Below are 22,041 nucleotides of genomic sequence, written 5' to 3'. Positions count from 1 at the left end.
CCCGACAAGAGAGATCCTCTCCCTCGGCTATAAGGAATAGCGTTGCACTCTCAACTCACATGGATCCCGGGAATTAAAACCTTTTGCCAACAATTTGAATCCGTAACATATATATACTTTTATATCCATATATAAAACATATTTTGCAAAACAAATCTGAACGATTGAAATCGGTTACCAGTAGTCTTGGTTTCCATCAGAGAGAGTGCACCCCCGATCATTACCATTGTCCGACAAAGGGGCTGATCCTGTCACCATGATCACCCACTCATATGAATTCTCGGACTGTCCCAACATACCCAGGTTTTGACCCCCGCTAAGGATCTCACTGATTGCGATATCAAAGACAACCCAATCCGACACCTAGTGCTATATCATAATCGAGTCAAGGGCTCAACTGTAAATTTCCAGTTTTGCCCACTAATCATCAAGGTCCAGGGCAATACTGGAAATCTGGTCCAGTTCAGGGTTTCAAGTAAACCTACACTACATGTGCCTTGGGTCTCACCCTGGTAGCTGAGACAGGCCACCCCAACACTTGGCAGCACACCAGTGTCAGCCTTAGCAGGATAAATCTCCCCAGACTTATCCAACGGCTGTGAATATTCTAACACGAGTTTCATTAGGTCAGTTTAAGGTATTACATAGAAATACACCATAAGAACATGAATCAAATATGCACTTTATTCATTTACAATAAATATCATAAGTACATCAAACTGATTAGAGCTAAGGGCATACAACTGTCTAACAAAGCCCACATAGGTTCGGCCTAGCCTTTGTGAAAAGGCCTAGCTGAATTCACTGTTGAATTCACTGCAAGGTGGAGTGTCACACTTTCTACTCGGATTGATCCCGTGAATTAAAACCATTTGCAAACATTTTTCACAAAACACAATATATATAAATCATATAATCATATTTTGCAAAACTAAATTGATAAGAATAAAATTGATCATATTTTTATCCCCTAATATTCTGTCTTTTATACTGAATTAGTACTTAATTAGACTCATAAATCTTGTATTTCGGCAATGATCCATAATCTGGGCCTAACTTTCATATTCGGCTCTGATTGAGCTGATTCAAGATCTACTGGAAATACAATAGAAAAAGCTACAACTTTCAAGTTTTGGGCTTTCACAGATTCGACTTACATCAAAGTCAAATCCGGGCCTGAAGATGGAGCAATTTCGTAGTGAGGCCCAGTTCTCAATTGAAGCCCATTTCACAGAAAAACATTGAAGCGGCCCAAGTTATTAAAGTTGCCCATTCGAATTCAAGAATTTTGTGAGTCCTCTTAGATTTAAATTTTAATGTAATTCCAAAATGATTAGGAAAGATTTAGATCATGAGATAGGAGATAAGATAGGATAGGATAGGAGGAGTTTGGACCAAGGCTGGATTGTCCATTATTGAGATAACTCCAAGTAATTGTACACTATATCCGAGCTGGGGATACCAACCCTAGGGGCATCACGAATTACATTGAGCTATCTATCAAGAAAGGAGAAAAACAAATCAAGAAACTTGGGGAAGGTGATCAAGAACTCAAGAAACTTCAAGAAAGAGGTGGCAAGAAGAGGAGATCTCAACACCTTGGGCGAATTCATGAGTTCTTTCTTTCCCTTTGTTTGCTTTAATTCTTTTATCATGAACTGATTTGTTTTTAGCTAGGGCTATGGAAAGCCTAACTCTATTAATGAATATATTTTTATCTTTATGATTTATCCAAGATTGTGATTTCCATATAGTCTATAAATTATCTTGCTTAATGCGATTAAGAGCTTGGCCACCCCTTAATTGATTTGGTTTATGTGAATGAATCGAGAGAAGAATTCACATAATTGACTGAATAGTTCATAGTGTGAATTGAATGGTATATAGAGATATATATACATGATTCATCTAAATATTATGGTTTTTCCTCGGACTTAATGCACTTCCATCTTGAGAACTCTACTCGAGAGATCGAAGGGTTACTAATGGGCATAGTTTTAGTATATCTCAAGAGAGAATATTAAATAAAATTAGAGAGACTTTAGCTTACGGGAATGACAAATAATCTTGGTTAATTGAATCCATTAATATTCATTACATTGGTTAGGTGGACCAAAAGTCCTAGCGATTTCATCCATTGCATATTTGGTTAGTGACCACCCTTGCTTCTATTTTCTTTTTTCTAGTTTTTACTTTCAGCAGTTCTTACTCTTAAATCTGAAATTCGATTATCTAAATAATTAGGGAAGGTTGTAGTTCTAATAGTTATTATGTTAAATCCCCGTGGGAATGATATTTTTATACTACTTGATAATTAGTGCACTTGCTAGGGTTATATTCATAGCTATCAAGTTTTTGGTGCCGTTGCCATGGATTTAATCCTAAAATAATATTAGAACTTGTTAACCTTGACTAATTTGGATTTTTATTTATGTTTTTATTATTTTATTTTTTTTACTTTTTTTAGTTTGTTCGAATTCTTGCTTTGTTCAAAGTTTTTTTAGTGCATGACATGCACTAGACAAGAAGGACAAGCAAGATCCAATCCTGAAATTGAGAGGACCCTTTGCTTATTGCAAAGGGCCAATAGAGGTAAAGCAAGAGAGGAGGTTGATTTTGGCAAACCAGCAATAGAAATTGGGGAAGAAATGGCAGAAGCAAATCACACCCTCTCGGACTATGCTTATCCAACCATTGATGGGGTGACTTCCAGCATTTGCAAACCCACAATTCATGCCAACAATTTTGAAACCAAGTCTGCAATATTTCAAATGATTCAGACAAGTATTCAGTTTAGCGGGTTACCAAGTGGTGACCCTAATGCACACATTGTTAATTTCTTAGAAATATGTGATACATTTAAACATAATGGAGTTAGTGATGATGCTATTAGGCTTAGATTATTTCCATTTTCATTGTGTGATAGAGCTAAAGATTGGCTTAACTCACTCCCTGTAGGAAGTATCAACACTTGGAATGATCTAACCCAAAAATTTTTGGCTAAATATTTCCCACCCTCTAAAACAGCAAGCCTAATTAATGATATTACTTCTTTTGCTCAATTTGGGAGGGAATCTTTGTATGAAGCATGGGAACGATTCAAGGAGATGCTTAGGAAGTGTCCTCACCATGGGATACCAACTTGGCATCAAATTCAGACTTTTTGTAATGGTATTACTCCCTCTAATCGACTTATTATTGATGCAACTGCAGGTAGCACAATCAGGAGAAAAACACTGGAAGAAGCTTATGACTAGTAGAGGAGATGGTGTCAAATAGCTACCTATGGAGCAAAGACAAAACCAATCAGAAGGGAGTACACCGCATCGATTCCCTTGCCACCCTATCTGCGCAAATTGCTAATTTGAGTAAGAAACTTGACACCTTTAATAGTGCAGCCATTAATGCATCATCTAGCATCTCATGTGATTCATGTGGTCAAATTGGACATACTAATTCTGATTGTCCATTAAGTAGTCCTTTTATTTACCATGTGAATGTTAATTTTATCTCTCATACTGGCAGGCCAAATTTTAATCCCTACTCAAATACATACAACCTAGGGTGGATAAATCATCCAAACTTTTCATGGAGCAACAATTAGTGAAAGACACCCATGGGATTCCAACAACAGCCACCTCCACAAGAAAAAAAGAGCAATTTGGAGGAGATGATTTCTAAGTTCATCAATACTGCTGAAGCAAAATTCCAAAGCCATGAAACATCGATTAAGAACTTAGAAGTTCAAGTGGGGTAGATTGTAAGCATACTGTCAAAAAGAAAAGAGGGACAGCTACCCAGCAACACAGAGAAGAATCCCAGAGAGCATGTGAACGCCATAGCCTTAAGAAGTGGGAAGACAGTCGGCGAAGCCCAAGAAGATGACAAGGAAGCTGAATAGGCCGATCTGCAAAGGGAGAATGAGGGAAGCAACCCTAAAATGAATTTACATGAAATTAAACTTCCTATCCCCTACCCAAGAAGAGTCTTGAAGGCTAAATTAGACAAGCAATTTGAAAAATTTTTGGAAGTGTTCAAAAAGATCCATATTAATCTTCCTCTTCTTGATGTATTGTCATAGATGTCGAAGTATGGAAAACTCTTGTAGGAGGTGATGTCCAACAAAAGGAAGTGGGAGGATTGTGAGATGGTAAAGCTAAACGAAGAATGTTCAACCATTCTTCAAAATAAACTTCCTCCAAAACTAAAGGATCCAGGGACTTTTTCTATACCTTGCACCATAGGCAATGCTGAATTTGAGAAAGCTTTATGTGACCTTGGCACTAGTATAAACTTAATGCCCTACTCTATCTTTAAAAGACTTGGATTGCAGGAACTAACATCTACCACTATTACCCTACAATTGGCCGATCGAAGCATTAAATACCCTAGGGGAATAGTGGAAGATGTCTTAGTTAAAGTAGGGAATTTCATCATCCCTGCTGATTTCATCGTGTTTGATATGGAGGAGGATAGATTGATGCCATTAATTCTAGGGAGACCCTTTCTTGCTACTGCTAATGCCTTAATTGATGTACAAAAGGGTCAACTTACTCTTAAGATCAATGGTGAAGAAGTGATATTTAATGTTTTCCAAACCCTAAAGTATCCCAACACGAGATAACATGAGATATATGCAATTGACTCTATTGATGTGGTGGCAGCCAAAATTAATAAATCAAAGTTAGATGACCCGTTTGAAATCTGTATTATTAATCTTTGTAATGACATGCAGGTCATGGAGGAAGAGGTAAAAGAGGGGATGAATTTTTTAGAGGCCGGCCAAGAAGAGTGCAAGCCAAGACAAGGGAGATTTCTACCATTAGATGGGTCAACCCCCTCCAAACAATTATTACCTTCCATCAAAGCACCTCCAGCTTTGGAACTTAAACCCCTACCCTATCATTTAAAATATATATTTTTGGGAGAATGTTCCACCTTACCCATGATTATCTCTGCTGATTTGATAGGTCTCTGAGAGGAAAAACTGGTGAGAGTGCTGAAACAACACATACTAGCCATTGGATGGAGCATTGCCGGCTTGAAAGGGATTAACCCCTTGGTATGCACACATAAGATTTTGATGGAGGAAGGCTGCAGTCCCAAAGCACAACCACAAAGGAGGCTGAACCCTAAAATGCAACAGGTAGTAAAACCAGAAATACTGAAATGGCTCGAAGCAGGTATTATCTATCCGATTTCTGATTCATCATGGGTAAGTCCTGTTCAAGTCGTACCAAAAAAGGGTGGGATTACTGTAATTCTAAATGGAAATAATGAATCAACTCCCACAAGAACAATAACTGGTTGGAGGGTGTGCATAGACTATCGAAAGTTGAATGATGCCACTGGGAAAGATCACTACTCCGGGTATCTTATTGCACTTGAAGATTAGGAGAAGACCGCTTTCACATGCCCATATGGAACCTTTGCATTTAGGAGAATGCCATTTGGACTATGCAATGCGCCTGCTACTTTCCAACATTGTATGATGTCATTATTTGGTGATTTCATTGATGACTTCATGGAAGTCTTCATGGACGATTTCTCCATCTATGGATCATCATTCGATGACTGTTTGCATAACTTGGAAAGGTACTTCAAAGATGTGAGGAGTCTAATCTTATTTTGAACTGGGAAAAATGCCATTTCATGGTTAGGGAAGGAATTGTTCTAGGACATAAAGTACCCTCTAGGGGCATCGAAGTAGATAAAGCTAAAATAGAACTGATTGAAAAGCTTCCTCCTCCTCAATCATTAAAAGATGTTAGGGGTTTTCTAGGACATGCAGGCTTTTATAGGTGATTCATTAAATGTTTTTCTAAAATTGCCAGGCCCCTAACAAATCTGTTAGTTAAAGATGTACCTTTTGAATTCAATGATGATTGTTTGCATGCATTCAATACCCTTAAGGATAAGTTGGTTCAAGCACCGATTGTATCAACTTCTGTATGGGAACTACCCTTCGAAATTATGTGTGATGCAAGTAAAGATACCTTGGGCGTAGTCTTAGGGCAAAGACAAAATAAGAAATTTCATACCATTTACTATGCAAGTAGGACCATGAATGAAGCACAGAAAAATTATTCTACTACCAAAAAGGAACTACTTGAGATATCTACTTGCTAAAAAAGATGCAAAACCTAGGCTGCTACGATGGATCCTACTTTTGCAAGAATTCGACCTAGAGATCAAGGATAAGAAGGGTAGTGAAAATACAGTAGCTGATCATCTATCAAGGCTGAATGAAAATTATGTTGAAAATATTGATAATTCAGCCTTACATGATGAATTCCCAGATGAGCAACTATATGCGATTAATGGTAATAATGAACCTTGGTTTGCTGATTTGGGTAATTTCTTGGCAAGGAATGTGGTGCCTCTTCACCTGACATACCAGCAGAGAAAGAAAATTTTCTCTGATGTAAAGCATTATCTATGGGACGAACCTTACCTATACAAAATCTGCAGGGACGGTTTCATAAGGAGATGTATTCCTGAAGTGGAAGTGCTAAGTGTTATAAAATTCTGTCATGACAAAGAAGCAGGAGATCACCATGGAACATCAAGAACTGCTTAAAAAATCCTCCAAAGAGGTTTTTATTGGCCATCACTCTTCAATGATGTTTTTGCATATGTAAGTGCTTGCGATCATTGCCAAAGGACAGGTAATATCTCTCGACGAAATGAGATGCCCTTGAACAACATTCTTGTCTACGAAATATTTGATGTATGGGGCATCGATTTCATGGGACCCTTTCCAAAATTTGTTTATAATTCTTATATACTTGTGGCTGTGGATTATGTGAGCAAATGGCTAGAAGCATGTGCATATCGTACTAATGATGCTCGAGTTGTTATTAAATTTATAAAGAAATTCATATTCACTCATTTTAGAACACCTCGAGCCATCATAAGTGATGGGGGGAAGCACTTCTGCAATAAACAATTTGAACAATTGTTAAACAAATATGGTGTTACATACCGAATTGCAACCCCTTACCACCCTCAGACCATCGGCCATGTAGAAGTCTCTAATAGGGAACTAAAGCAGATTTTAGAAAATACGGTCACCACATCGAGGAGAGATTGGTTATTAAAATTAGATGATGCTCTTTGGACTTACCATACTGCATTTAAAACCCCAATTGGTATGTCTCCTTACCAATTAGTTTTTGGCAAAGCATGCCATCTACCCGTTGAGTTGGAACATAAAGCTTATTGGGCTACCAAATTTTTAAATTTTGATCTGAGCAATGCAGGTGATGCAAGGAAACTTCAGCTCAAAGAGCTAGAAGAATGGAGGAATTAGGCATATGAGAATGCCCACACTTACAAAAAAAAACCAAAGCTTGGCATGACTCTCGTATTGTAGGGAAGGAATTCAAGGAAGGAGACAAGGTTTTGCTCTTTAATTGTTGCCTCAAGCTATTCCCTGGGAAGTTGAAAACCAGGTGGAGCGGACCCTTTGTAGTGGCTAAGGTATTCCCTTATGGAGCAATTGAACTGCATAATGATGATGGGAGTACATTCAAGGTAAATGGGCAACGGTTGAAGCATTATATTGAAGGAGAGCAACCCATCCACCATGGGTCCACTCTCTCCTTGAAACCGCCATGAAAGAAAGGTGAAAGTCAAGCTCACGACTTAAAAAGAGTGCTTGTGGGAGGCAACCCATTGAGTTTAGTTGTTTGTTTTGTTCAATGTTTTTCTTATGAGTGTATTTTTTTTCTCGCATCTCACATCTATAGGATCTCAATGAGGTATTCAGGGAAGTCCCCTTAATTCTTTCTCTCCTTGTTCTTTTTATGCATATTTCATACATTGAGGACAATGTATACCTTAAGTGTGGGGGGGGGGGATTAAGGGGTTGATAAATTTTTTCTTCGATTAACTCTAGCATGCTTCGATCATCACTCTTTAACCCTTCCTTTTGAAATTTCTTCTCCCGAGAGACTTGTTTTTGAATGATTGCAAACCACCCTAAATCATGTGCTTAGGTGAGATAGACAAGAAAGGATGCAAGCAAATCTTGCTGAAATTTTTGGCTATGGAAGGTACCTCAATAGTTGGAATGATCAAACGAGCAAGATGCAATACAAATTTGACCCCTATGAGCATTTGGTTTATGACTATCAAACATGGTTTGATTATTCTAGAACTTGCCTTTGTAGACATGTTGAGACCACGGTAGTGAGTTCAAGGATTGGTATGAAAATGGTGATGCCCTTTTCGAAAAAAAAAAGAGAGAGAAAGGGAAGAGGAGAAGAAATAAAGTGTAGTGTGAGATGGAGCGTAAAGTGCACTCACACTAAAAGCATAAGAAAAGGGTGAGATGGAGCATAAAATGCACTCATCCCTAGATCCCAAACCCCTTGTCACCTTTTGATGCAATGAACTCATGCTAGTGGTGGAGATGTGATACATAAGCAAGCCTATAGTAATAAAATTCCTTGTTTTGACTTATTCAAAAAAATATATATTTTTTATTATGAGAGAATACTTTGAATCTTGCTGCATTTTGATTATGAAAACAATGAGTGCTTACTTTAGTCCTAAAATTGTAAATGCGACGAAATGCCTGCTCCCCTTGATTGTTGATTTCACTGGGGAACATGAGGATTGGCGATTTAAGATGATTCTTTGACAAGTTAAAGAGGAACAAGAAGTGGACGAATGGAAGGATCATTAAATACTGGATCAAGGCATGCAAGAGGGCGAACATCCTATTAAGAATGACCACCAGAAATTTTAGTAGTTAGTCAGCTTGTCTTGTTTTAGTTTTGCTTTAGTTTTGTCTTGCCCGAGGACGGGCAAAAGTTTAAGTGTGGGGGGATTTGATGAGAATAAAATTTATCATATTTTTTCCCTTAATATTCTGTCTTTTATACTGAATTAGTAATTAATTAGACTCATAATTCTTGTATTTTGGTGCAGGGCAAGGAAAGAAGTCGCAAGAAGAAAAACAAGGCTAATCGGATGGGTTTTCATAGTTTCGGCAGTAATCAGTAATCTAGGCCTAACTTTCATATCCGAGCTCTGATTGGGCTGATTCAAGATCCACTAGAAATATAAGAGAGAAAACTACAACTTTCATTTTTTGGGATTTTGCAGATTCGGCTTACATCGAAGTCAAATCCAGGCCCGAAGATGGAGCAATTTCGTAGTGAGGCCCAGTTCTCAGCTGAAGCCCATTTCGCAGAAAAACCTTGAAGCGGCCCAAGTTATTGAAGTAGCCCATTCGAATTCAAGAATTTCGAGAGTCCTCTTAGATTTAAATTTTAAATGTAATTCTAGAAAGATTAGGAAAGATTTAGATCATGAGATAGGAGATAAGATAGGATAGGATAGGAGGAGTTTGGATAAAGGCTGAATTATCCATTCTTGAGATAACTCCAAGAAATTGTAAGCTATATCAGAGCTGGGCTAGAGGTATCAAAGTATCACGAACTGAACTGAGGATTTATCAAGAAAGGTGAAAAGAATTAAAGAAACTTGGGGAAGAGGATAAAGAACTGAAGAAACTTCAAGAAGAAGGTGGTAGCAAGGAGAGGAGATCTCAGCACCATGGGCGAATTCATGAGTTCTTTCTTTCCCTTTATTTGCTTTAATTCTTTTATCATGAACTGATTTGTTTTTAGCTAGGGTTGTGGAAAGCCTAATCCTGTTAATGAATACATTTTTATCTTTATGATTTATCCAAGATTGTGATTTCCATACAGTCTATGAATTATTTTTCTTAATGCAATTAAGAGCTTGGCCACTTCTTAATTGATTTGGTTTATGTGAATGAATCGAGAGAGGAATTCACATAATTTGACTGAATAGTTCATAGTGTGAATTGAATGGTATATGGAGATATACATACAAGATTCATCTGAATATAATGGTTTTCCTCGGACTTAATGCACTTCCATCTTGAGAGCTCTACTCGAGAGATCGAAGGGTTACCTGATGGGCGTAGTTTTAGTATATCTCGAGAGAGAATATTAAATAAAATTGGAAAGACCTCAGCTTATGAGAATGACAAATAATCTTGGTTAATCGAATCCATTAATATTCATTACATTGGTTAGGTGGATCAAAAGCCCTAGCAATTTCATCCATTACATATTCGGTTAGTGATCACCCTTGCTTCTATTTTCTTTTTCTAGTTTTCATTTTCAGTAGTTCTTACTCTTAAATCTGAAATTCGATTGTCCAAATAATTTGGGAAGGCTGTAGTTCTAATAGTTATTTTATTAAATCCCCATGGGAACAATATTTTTATACTACTTGATAACTAGTGCACTTGCTAGGGTTATATTTATAGCTATCATAAATCTCAAATACATTTGAAATCCACTACTGGTAGTTTAGGTTTCCATCAGAGAGAGTGTAAACTCTATCATTCACTTCGTTCGATAAAGGGGTCGATCCTATCACTATGACTACCCACTTAATTGAATTCTCAGACTGCCCCAACATACCCAGGTTTTGACCCTTAATGGATCTCACTGGTTAGTATATCAAAGGCACCCCAATCTGACACCTAGTGCAAAAACATAATCAAGTCTAGGGGTTATGTGTAATTTTCCAATTTTTCCCATCAATCTTCAAGGTCTAGGGAACAACTAGAAAATGGTCTAGGTTCAGTGTTTCAACCAAACACACAGTACATGTGCTTCGGGTCTAACCCTAGCAGATGAGACAAGCTGCCCCAACTTCTTTGGCAGAACATCAGTGTTAGACTTGGCAAGATAAACTCCCAAAGTCTATCCAATGGCTGAGAATATTCTAAACTAACACAATTCTCATAAGTGTCCAGTTTAAGGGGTAATTCCACAGAAACATACCAATATCAAAATGAAACAATAATGTACTTTTATTCATTTACTATAAATGTATTTATACATCAATTTGATTGGAGATAATGGCATAAAATGTATAATGACTCCCATTTGCACTTAGGTCCAATCGGGTGCAAGCCTCAGTCCCATATTGTCAATGTATTTCTTAAACAATTTCTATGTCAATGGCATAGTCAATAGATCTACCACATTCGCCGCTAATGCTACCTAATGAATCTAGATGTATCCTCTACCAATAATCTCCCATAGTATGTGACACTTCCTCTCAATGTGCTTAGACTTCAAGTGGGCTTTTGGCTCCTTAGCCTAAGCAATGGCTCCAATGTTGTTGCACAACAGTGGAATAGGTGATGTGTTGGATGGAATGATTCCTAATTTCGGGATGAATTTCTTCATCCATACTACTTCCTTGGTAGCTTCACTTGCTGTAATGTATTCGGCCTCGGTTGTGGAATCTACAGTGGACCCTTGTTTGTGGCTTTTTCCAACTAACTACATAGGACCCCATCATGGAGATGTATCTAGATGTAGACTTTCTATCATCCGGGTTAGACTGGAAGTCAGCATCACTATACCTGACCATTTATAGTGAAATACCATCGAAGACAACACAATAGCCTTTAGTCCTCTATAGGTATTTTAATATGTTTTTCGTAGCAGTCCAATTCTCTTGTCCTGTGTTAGAATGGTATCTACTTGCCACACTCACAGCCTGAGCAATGTCTGGCCAGGTGCATATCATGGTATACTTGATGCTCCCTACGGCTAAGGCATAGGGAACCTCTCTCATGTCCTCTATCTCCTTAGAGGTATTAGGTGACATGCCTTTGGAGAAAGTGACTCCGTGCCTAAAAGGAACGAACCCCTTCTTGGAATTCTGCATGTTATATCTATTGATGAAAGAAAGAGGGAAGAGAATGAGGAAAAGGGAAAAATAGGAGAAAAAAGTGTTCATTCGTGCGATAACTTTTAACAACAATCGATGTTTTCTATAGTGGCAATTTTAAATGACTACTGCTAGAGAATATTATTTCTAGAAATAGCTGACCTTTAGCCACCTTCTAAACTGCCGCTAATTTTCATTTTTCCTATAGTGATAACTTAATATATTTTATTCTCTTCTTTTTTGTTTTTTTCCTGAAAATTCATGTATTTACTATTGTTATTATTTTATTTATTTACTTAATTTTTTTGTTTTTTGATTTATATATCTTTTTATTATTTCTATATTTATTATTTTCTTTTCTTTTTATTTATTTATTTATTGTTGTTGTTGTTCTTTTTTAATTTTTTTAGATTTTATAATTTTATCTCACATCTTATTTCTCCTTTTTCCTTTTCCCACCTTTTTCTCTTTTTTCTTTTTGGCTTTCTTCTTCTTTTTTTTAATATTTTATTCATCATTTCTAGTATCTTTTTTTACTCTTTCTCTTTTTGTTTTCACGTTTTCCACTTTTTGATTTTTTTATTCTTTTATTATTACCCTTACCTTTTTTTCCTGGTTGATCCTAGACATCTTTGAATGAGCTGGTCCAAGGGCCTCAAAAACATCCATCATTATTTTATCATATCAAGCTCCTCATTCTTCATATAGTCATAAACGAGGAACCTTCCTTCCCCAAAGGCACAAAGGGACCGAGCTCTCGTGATTGATCCATTTCATAGCAATAGGTTACCCTTCAGGTAATAGCACATTAGCACTTCTCTTATAAGTTGTGGACAACGCCAATCAAGAATTTGATTTAAAATGGATGCAGTGAAGGAATGATATATCCATCGTATGGATGCCCGAATCTTGCGGAATAGAATGGGCGAATTTCAAAAATTTCTCTCCATCCTATTGGGAATCGTATTCCCTATTTTAGAAAAATCATATTTTTCAAGGATCAATCTTGAACCATAAACCGAACCAGATCTGAACAAAAGTAGTAGGAGAGGGATATACCTGATACGGAGAAATAATATCTCCCAGCGAAGGTGTTCACACCCAAGGAAGGATCCAAACACTGCTCCCACTGAAGATGGCACAGTGCAAGATAGAGCAGAATCAACATTGTTCTTCCCAAGAACCTAATCCTTCGCATGAATTAGCAGGACAGCACATGAGCACAACTTCTTATTAGTCCCTTCACAAGGAACTAATATCAAGATCCAATCTTGATTTCTCCCACTGAACTAGAGATTGAACTGCCAGGTGAGGTGACGGCAGGAAGGAGGCGGCAAGAGAGAATTTTCGTAGATGTGCTGAATTCTCTCTTCTGTGATTTCAGCTCTGAAGACAGGTGGTGATCTTGTGTGTCAAAAGGCTTCTGCCCCCTCCTCCTTTTGTAACCTTAAAGGGATTAGCTCCTAATCCCATTAGGAGTTGCTGATCCAAATCATGTTTGGATCAGAATTCCCTTTAAGTGATGAGGGTAGACCCTTATCTTATCTACAGATTAGATCAGCCTTTTCCTAATCTCATTAGGAGGTTTCTAAGTCTGAATCACATTTACATCTGGACTCTCTGAGTGGATAAGGTTAAGATCCTACCCTATCTGCTAATCCAATCCCAGAATTTGCCCCTTATTTAACTAATCAAATCATCCCTATTCGAAATGGGCTTTAGGTCCATTAAGGTTATGTGCTCACTTAGCCTTCCAAACTGCTGCCCAGTTGGTCTTCCTTGTATGGCGTGGGACCCAAACATTGATCTACACATCAGACACATGGGTTCAGCCCAACCTTTGTTACAAAACTTGGCCGAATACACTATTATGGACAGTGCACCCCCTGAAACCCATCACATGGGCTCTATGGGCCCAACACTTACCCTAAGTGGTCCTTGGGTCAAGCCACCTTGTAACACCCAAGGACTGTGGGCAAATGCAAGATTAACCCATCAGGTATTACCCTCAATGGTTTACACTTAACCTCTTAGACCATAAAGATCAAACACTGCCCGACAAGAGAGGATCCTTCCTCGGCTACAAGGAACAATGCTGCACTCTCTACTCACATGGATCCAGGGAATCAAAACCTTTTGCAAATGTTTGGAAACCATAATATATATACTTTTATATCTCATATAAAATATATTTTGCAAAACAAATATCAACGATTATAATCGGCTGTCAGCAGTCTTGGTTTCCATCAGAGAGTGTGCATCCCCGATCATTACCTTTGTCCGACAAATGGACTGATCCTGTCACTATGATCACCCACTCAGATGAATTCTCAGACTGTCCCAACATACCCTGGTTTTGACCCCCACTAAGGATCTCACTGATTGGCATATCAAAGACAGCCCAATCCAACACCTAGTGCAGTATCATAATCGAGTCGCAGGTGGTGCATTTCAAAGATTCCATTAATCCTATAATGCATGTGCCTTGGATCTCACCCTGGCGGTTGAGACAGGCCACCCCAACAATTGGCAACACACCAGTGTCAGCCTTGGTAGGATAATTCTCTACAGACTTATTTAACGGCTGTGAACATTCTAAACTAACATGAGTCTCATAAGTGTCTAGTTTAAGGATATTACATAGAAACACACCATAGGAACATGAATCAAATATGTACTTTATTCATTTACAATAAATTCATAATGTACATCATTCTGATTGGAGCTAAGGGCATACAACTGTCTAACAGTTCCCACTTGCACTTAGGTCCAATCTGGTACAAGCTGGAGTCTCATACTTTTCACGTGTTTCTCAAACACTTTCTGTGTTAGTGGCTTAGTCATTGGGTTTGCCACATTCTCCGCTGATGCTACCTCTTAACATCAACCTCTCGTAGGTCCAATGTTGTCACACAACAGTGGAATGGGTGATGTGCTGAATTCCAAATTTCAGAATGAACAACTTCATTCCTAAGGAGCCTCACTTGCGGCAATGTATTTTGCTTTGGTTGTGAAGTCTGCTGTGGACCCTTGTTTGCTGCTTTTCCAGCAAACAGCACACGATCCTTTCGTGAAAACATACCTAGATGTAGACTTTCTATCATTTGGATCCGATTGAAAATCGGCATCAGTATACCCCAAGATCTATAGTGAGCTACCATCGAATACCTGACAAAACTCTTTTGTCCTTCGAAGGTACTTGAGTATGTTTTTCATAGCAGTCCAGTGCTCCTACCTTGGGTTGGCCTAAAAGCTTCTTACCACACTCACTGCTTGAGCTATGTCAGGATGAGTGCACAGCATGGCATACATGATACTCCCTATGGCTGAGGCATAGGGAACATCCTTCATGCCCTCTATCTCCTTAGAGGTCTTGGGAGACATCTTCTTGGAGAGAGTGACTCCGTGCTTGAAAGGAACATTTCCCTTCTTGGAGTTCTCCATGCTGTATCTCTTGACTATTTTGTCAATGTAAGCAGATTGGGATAATCCTATTATCCGCTTTGATCTATCTCTATAGAGTCAAAGACCCAATATATAGGAGGCTTCTCCAAGATCTTTCATGGAGAATTGTTGTGAAAGCCACACTTTCACCGTAGCCAACATTCCTGCATCATTCCCAATGAGTAGAATGTCATCTACATATAGAACCAAGAACATAACCTTGTCCCCACTAATCTTCCTGTAAACACAGGGCTCATCCAGATTTTGCTCAAAGTCAAACATTTTGACAATAGAGTCAAATCGGATGTTCCAACTCCTATAAACTTGCTTAAGTCCATATATGGATCTATTTAGTTTACACACCATGTGTTCCTAACCGGCAGCTATGAAGCCTTCCGACTGCTGCATGTAGATATCTTCAGGAAGATCTCCATTTAGGAATGCAGTTTTGATATCCATTTTCCAAATCTCATAGTCATGGTATGCTGCTACAGCTAGCAGGATCCTAATGGATTTAAGCATGGCCATAGGCAAAAAGGTTTTCTCATAATCGATGCCCTCTTTCTAAGTGTACCCTTTCGCCACCAGACGAGCTTTGTAGGTCTCAACCCTACCATCGGAGCCCTTCTTCTTCTTGTAGATCCATTTGCAACCAATTGCTTTTACCCTGGGGGGTAGATCTACTAGAGTCCAGATTCCATTGGTCTCCATTGAGTCCATCTCAGCTCTCATGCAATCTACCCACTTAAGGGAGTCTATGTCCAACATAGCTTTCGCATAAGTCACGGGATCCTCCTCAGTAATTAAGGCTTCCAGTAGGTAACTATCCTGTTCATAACCAAAATGGACTGGTGGCCTAGATACCCGAGTCGATCTTCTAGGTTGGTCACTACATAGAACTTGTGGGACACCTCCCACTACATTTGAGCTCTCCTCATCAAGAATGATTTCCTGACAATGATTGTCTAGGATGTAATCACTTTCCAAGAATTATGCATTTTGACTGCAGAGCACCTTCTGCTCACTTGGGTCATAGAATAGGTAACCGACAGAGCCTTTTGGGTAGCCTACAAATAGGCAACAATGACTGGTTTTGGATTCCAATTTGTCTGAACTCGTTCTTTTAACGTGTGCCGGACAACCCCAAACCTTCAAGTGTCATATACTTGGTTTCTTTCCAGTCCAAAGCTCATAGGGAGTCTTTAGAACTGATTTGGTTGGAACCTGGTTCAACACATATATCGCAGTCCCTAATGCGTATACCCAAAAGGATGTGGGTAACTCTGAATGGACGAGAAGTGACTAGACCATATACAATAAGGTCCTATTCCTCCTCTCTGAAACACCGTTAAACTACAGTGTAGCAGGAGGAGCCAACTGTGATAGTATTCCATTGGCCTTTAAGCAGTCCCTGAATTCATCAGAGAGATACTCGCCACCTCGATCCAATCGAAGGGCTTTAATTTCTCTCCCTAACTATTTCTCGACCTCTTGTCTGATCTCTTTGAACTTTTCTGAGGATTCGGACTTATGTCTCAATAGGTACATGTAGTCATACCGAGAATAATCATCGGTAAATGTAATAAAGTACAAGTGTTGGTTATGGGTCCTAACACTCAGGGCACCACATACATCAGTATGTATAAGGTCAAGTGTGCTTGTACATCTTTCTGGCTTACTATTAAATGGCCTCTTTTTCATCTTACCCTGAAGGCAAGGCTCACAAGTGGGAAGATCTTCTACAGTTAGAAAATCCAAAGGACCATCCTTTACCAGTCTTGTGATTCGATCAATACCGATATGGCCAAGTCGGTAATGCCACAGGCACGTGGGATTAACTGTATCACGTACTCTTTTCTTGGGGATATCAACCGATGTAGTTTCGATTATGTTAGTTTCTAGAGAAGGATATAGAACATAAAAACCATTCTCCAGTTCCCCTTATGTGATGAATCTGTTATTTCTTTTAATAGTAATCGTATTACTAAAAAAGACAGAATATCCATCCGCACACAGTTTTGAGACATAAATCAAATTCCTTCTTAAATTTTGCACAAAAAGACAATCTTTAAGTACAATGGATCCTTCTCTAAAAAATAACTCTACGGTTCCTATCACCATAGTTGCAATACTTACAGAAGTCCCCAAGTAGAGTGTCACTTCGCCTTCATTCAGCCTTCTACTTACCTTGAACCCCTATAGTGAGTTACATGCATGAGTTAAAGACTAGGAGTCAATACACTAAGACACAAAAGCCACAAATAAATTGGTTTCTATGACACATGATTCGAAATTACCTTTCTTGGATTCCAGGTACTGAGGACAATTCTTCTTCCAATGGTTAGTCTGTTTGCGGAAGTGACATGCATCCGATGCCCTATCCTTCTTCTACTTCTTGGGTTTGGTAGCTTTCTTCAAAGGCTTCTTTGCCTTCCTCTTTTTCTTGCCCAATTTGCTAGCTTCGACAAACATAGCCACAGGCTCATCCTTCCTAATTAAATCATCGGCCCTCTGCAACATGTTGTTGAGTTCCTGGACGCTGACATTTAGTTTGTTTATATTGTAATTCATTATGAACGGGTTGAAGGAAGGAGGCAAAGAGTTAAGGATGGCATCCACTTGCACTCCAAGATCTAGCCCGGATCCAAGGGCTTCAAGTTCGTTGATATAACCCATCATCCGAAGACAATGGTCGTGAACTTGTTGCCCTTGCACATTTGAGCGATCATGAACTGTTTCAACACCTTCTACCTAGTAGAATGATTCTGCACTTCATACATTGTCTTCAAACTACTCAATATGTCCTTGGCTAGTTTGATCTGATTGAACTACCTCTGTATTGGATTGTCTAGAGAGGGAATGACATAGCAGCGGGCTAGGGAGTTTTTATCCTCCCAATCTTGGAATTCCCTCCTTCTGGCCTTAGAAGCCCTATCGCTCGGATGCTCTGGGGTAGGATTTTTAACTACTTTATCCAATTTTTCAGATGTTAGGATCAGCATGAGGTTATGGTACAAATCGGCATAGTTTGGGCACTTAAGCTTGTTGTCATCAAGAAGCTTTGCAAATTGTCTGTTTGCCATTTTCTAGTACAACAACAAATATTAGTCCACAACATAATTTGATTCATGTTCATTACATAGATATGGCTTTTAATCTATGTTCCATTCCCATTTGTTCATCTATAAGATTTTCCTCCCATCTCAGTGATGGAGATAGCGACTTGTCTTTGAAAATGTGGGAAACCACATAGGGTGCATGGATTCAACTGTTTCAGCTACAAAACCCCACCACCTTTCTGTGAAGTATCATATCCACTCATCATATGAGTTTTCCCTTTGGCCTCTATCAGACAAGGTTCAGAGGTGTTTTCAGGTAAACCTTTCTATCCAGTGGGTGCTCAGCCATCATATTCGTGAATGCCAAGGTACCTTGAGAGAGTTCCCATTTTCTGGTGAAGGCCCTCCCAAATCGGTCTATGACACCCCTATCATCTTATGAAACACTCGGACAAGCCCAACAGCAAATGGATAGCCCATTTTCTGGTGCATTTCCTCATTACTGAAGGACCCATCCTCATGCTAATGATGGAAGGCCTTTAGAGAGTTCATCACATGAATCTCCCTATCACATGCACTCATGTTTGCTGGAGGGAATGAATGATTACGCCCTAGATTGATTTAGGTCAAACCAAAGTGGCTCCCACAAACTTTCATAAAGTCAGATTTCGGTGGGCCCAAATCAGTTAGGATTCCGCACATATCCTCTTTAGGAGGTGTGGGGCCCACCACTGAGGGAGGTCATCCAATGACCAGTAGGGACACCATGGCAATGATGTGCATTCAGCCATGGTATGCGCAAGAGCCACTATCGAATCAGCATGGGCCAAACACTTATGGCCCATGAACGTAGCACATCACACATCCATACATCACATGCGGGGAAGAATTGATCCAATCAATTAATATCTATAAAGCCCATAATATTAACCATTAATATTATCTAGGTATATGGGCCGAAATTAGGGTCGATCAATTTGGTCCATATAGCTTTATTTGTGAAGTGGGCTTTTAGCAGTTTTAACAAACTAAAACTTGGCCTTTACAGGTTGGGCCGAATTAAATATTCAATTAATTATCAATCCTTAGTCCTATTAGTGAGAGAATTAGGGCTGACAATTAGCCTTGATCGAACCCTAGATTCGATCCAACAGATTTGGACCAATTTGATTCGAATGGGTCTAGGGTTTGATCTTTAATTAAATATTTAATTCAAGAAATTAATATAAAATTAAATACTATTAAAAGAAAATCAAGAATTAATCAGATAGGGTTGTTCGCACAAACCATCCAGGAAAACATAGGTTATATCACAGTTTCCAGTTTCATAAACTGCTAATCACAAATAGCGATTCTCCCATCTGCGAAATCTCCTTCCTTGCGCTGCCATCTTCGATCCAAAATAAAAATAAATAGAAAACCTAATTTCTATTATAATTACATCAGATCGAATGCCTATACATTCAGTCTAAAAAAAAAATTTACAGACCAAATGTAATAAAATAATTCAAGAAACCGCAAAATCACAGGTTCCCTGTGCCAATCAAGATTTTGATCTCCATGTGCACGAACAACCCATAAATCAAGAAAATTATAAAGAACAGTTCTAAATAATAATCAGATTTATAAAATTTAATTTCAGCTTAATCGCCCATCAACTGCAAAACAAATTTTCTAGGAAAACCTTATATCTGCGCAAGTCGGGTAGAACGCCTTCTGCTCATTTGCGCAAGTTCAAATTTGATCCTAATTCAGTTCAAGACTTGAACCTAGCTCTAATACCAATAAAGGGATGAGATATCCATCGTATGGATGCCTGAATCTTGCGGAATAGAATGGGCGAATTTCAAAAATTTCTCTCCATCCTATTGGGAATCATATTCCCTATTTTAGAAAAATCATATTTTTAAAGGATCAATCTTGAACCATAAACTGAGCCAAATCTGAACAAAAGCAGTAGGAGAGGGATATACCTGATACGGAGAAATAATATCTCCCAACGAAGGTGTTCACACCCAAGGAAGGATCCAAACACTGCTCCCACTGAAGATGGCACAGTGCAGGATGGAGCAGAATTAGCAGTGTTCTTCCCAAGAATCTAATCCTTCACAAGAATTAGCAAAATAGCACGTGAGCACAGCTTCCTATCAGTCCCTTCACAAAGAACTGATATCAAGATCCAATCTTGATTTCTGTCACTGAACTGGAGATCGAACTGGCAGGTGAGGCGGCGGTAGGAAGGAGGCAGCAAGAGAGATATTTCCCAGATGTGCTGAATTCTCTCTTCTGTGATTTCAGCTCTGAAGAAAGGCGGTGATCTTGTGTGTCAAAAGGCTTTTGCCCCCTCCTCCTTTTGTAACCTTAAAGGGATCAGCTCCTAATCCCATTAGGAGTTATTGATCCAAATCATATTTGGATCAGAATTCCCTTTAAGTGATAAGGGAAGACCCTTATCTTATCTACAGATTAAATCATCCTTTTCCCAATCTCATTAGGAGGTTTCCAGATCTAAATCACATTTAGATCTGAACTCTCTGTGCGGATAGGGTAAAGATCCTATCCTATTTGCTAATCCAATCCCAAAATTCGCCCCTTATTTAACTGATCAAATCAGCCCAGTTCAAAATGAGCTTTAGGCCCATTAAGTTTATGTGCTCACTTAGCCTTCCTAACTGCTGCCCAATTGGGCTTCCTTGTATGGAATGGGACCCAAACATTGATCTACACATCAGCCACATGGGTTCAGCCCAACCTTTGTTACAAAGCTTGGCCGAATACACTGTTATGGATAGCGAACCCCCTTAAACCCATCACATGGGCTTTATGGGCCCAACACTTACTCTAAGTGGTCCTTGGGACAAGCCACCTTGTAACACCTAGGGACTTGAAAGAATGGTAGGATCCATCTAATGGACGCCATAAAGGTTGCGGAATGGGTGGGCAAATTTCAAAAAATTTTCTACCTTCTCCCAACTGGGAATCATATTCCCTAAATTTAGAATACAATATTCAAGGATCCTACTTGAACCATAATCAAACCAGATCTGTACCAAAAGATAAATGGGAGGAATATACCTGATCCGGAGAAGCAGTATCTCCCAAAGTTGGTGTTCACGCCCAAAGAATGATCCAAGATCCGTTCCTGCTGAAGATGACACAGCTGTGAATGGAACAGAACCAACAGGGTGTGTCCTACACACTGGATCCTTCACAAGAATCCTCTGGAAGTACTAAACGCTGAATCTTTTTCAGTCTTTCTTGCAAGACTGATGTCAAGAACAGATTTCTTGACTTTCTTTTCTGCAAAGATCTAATCTTGCAATGGCAGATGGCGGCGACAGGAGGAGATCTTCAAAATGAAAAAGGCTGAACTGCTTTTTCTCTTTTTCTAGAGAGTATGAGATCTGATCTCAATTCGCAGGAGATATCCTATATCTCTTCAAGGTGGTTCAAAATCTCCTCCTTTCTTCTTGATTAAGAAACCTCCCTTTTAGGAGTTATCCCAATCCAAATCAGTATTTGGATAGGGGATAATCTTAATCCTTTCTGCAGATAGAGTTAGCTTACTCCTGATCTTATCAGGAGATTACCAGATTCAAATCTAATTTGAATTTGGTCTCTAAGAGTGGATAAGGCCAAAGGCCCAATCCTTTTACTAACTTTAATCTCAAATTCGCCCCAAGGATGGGTGATCATATCAGCCCACCTCGAAATGGGCTTCTGGCCCATTAAGTGTTCAGTGTCTAATTACATTCCAATCTGCTGCCCAGTTGGGCTTCTTTTTATGGCGTGGGACCCAAGC

General features: G+C 38.9%; 1 non-coding gene across 1 annotated transcript; it reads right to left on the bottom strand.

Moving 5' to 3' along the window:
• Positions 1-3,029: 3,029 nt before the first annotated feature.
• LOC148852782 (small nucleolar RNA R71) lies at positions 3,030-3,136 on the bottom strand. The gene has a single exon (XR_016100144.1). It is a non-coding gene; the product is annotated as a small nucleolar RNA R71 (small nucleolar RNA).
• Positions 3,137-22,041: the final 18,905 nt, after the last annotated feature.

This window comes from Nelumbo lutea, chromosome 5, assembly GCF_056320005.1.
Source record: "Nelumbo lutea isolate HS-2025 chromosome 5, American lotus-T2T, whole genome shotgun sequence".
Lineage (NCBI taxonomy): Eukaryota > Viridiplantae > Streptophyta > Magnoliopsida > Proteales > Nelumbonaceae > Nelumbo > Nelumbo lutea.
Note: the sequence above shows the minus strand (reverse complement) of the source record. Positions and strands in the feature narration are given on the sequence as shown.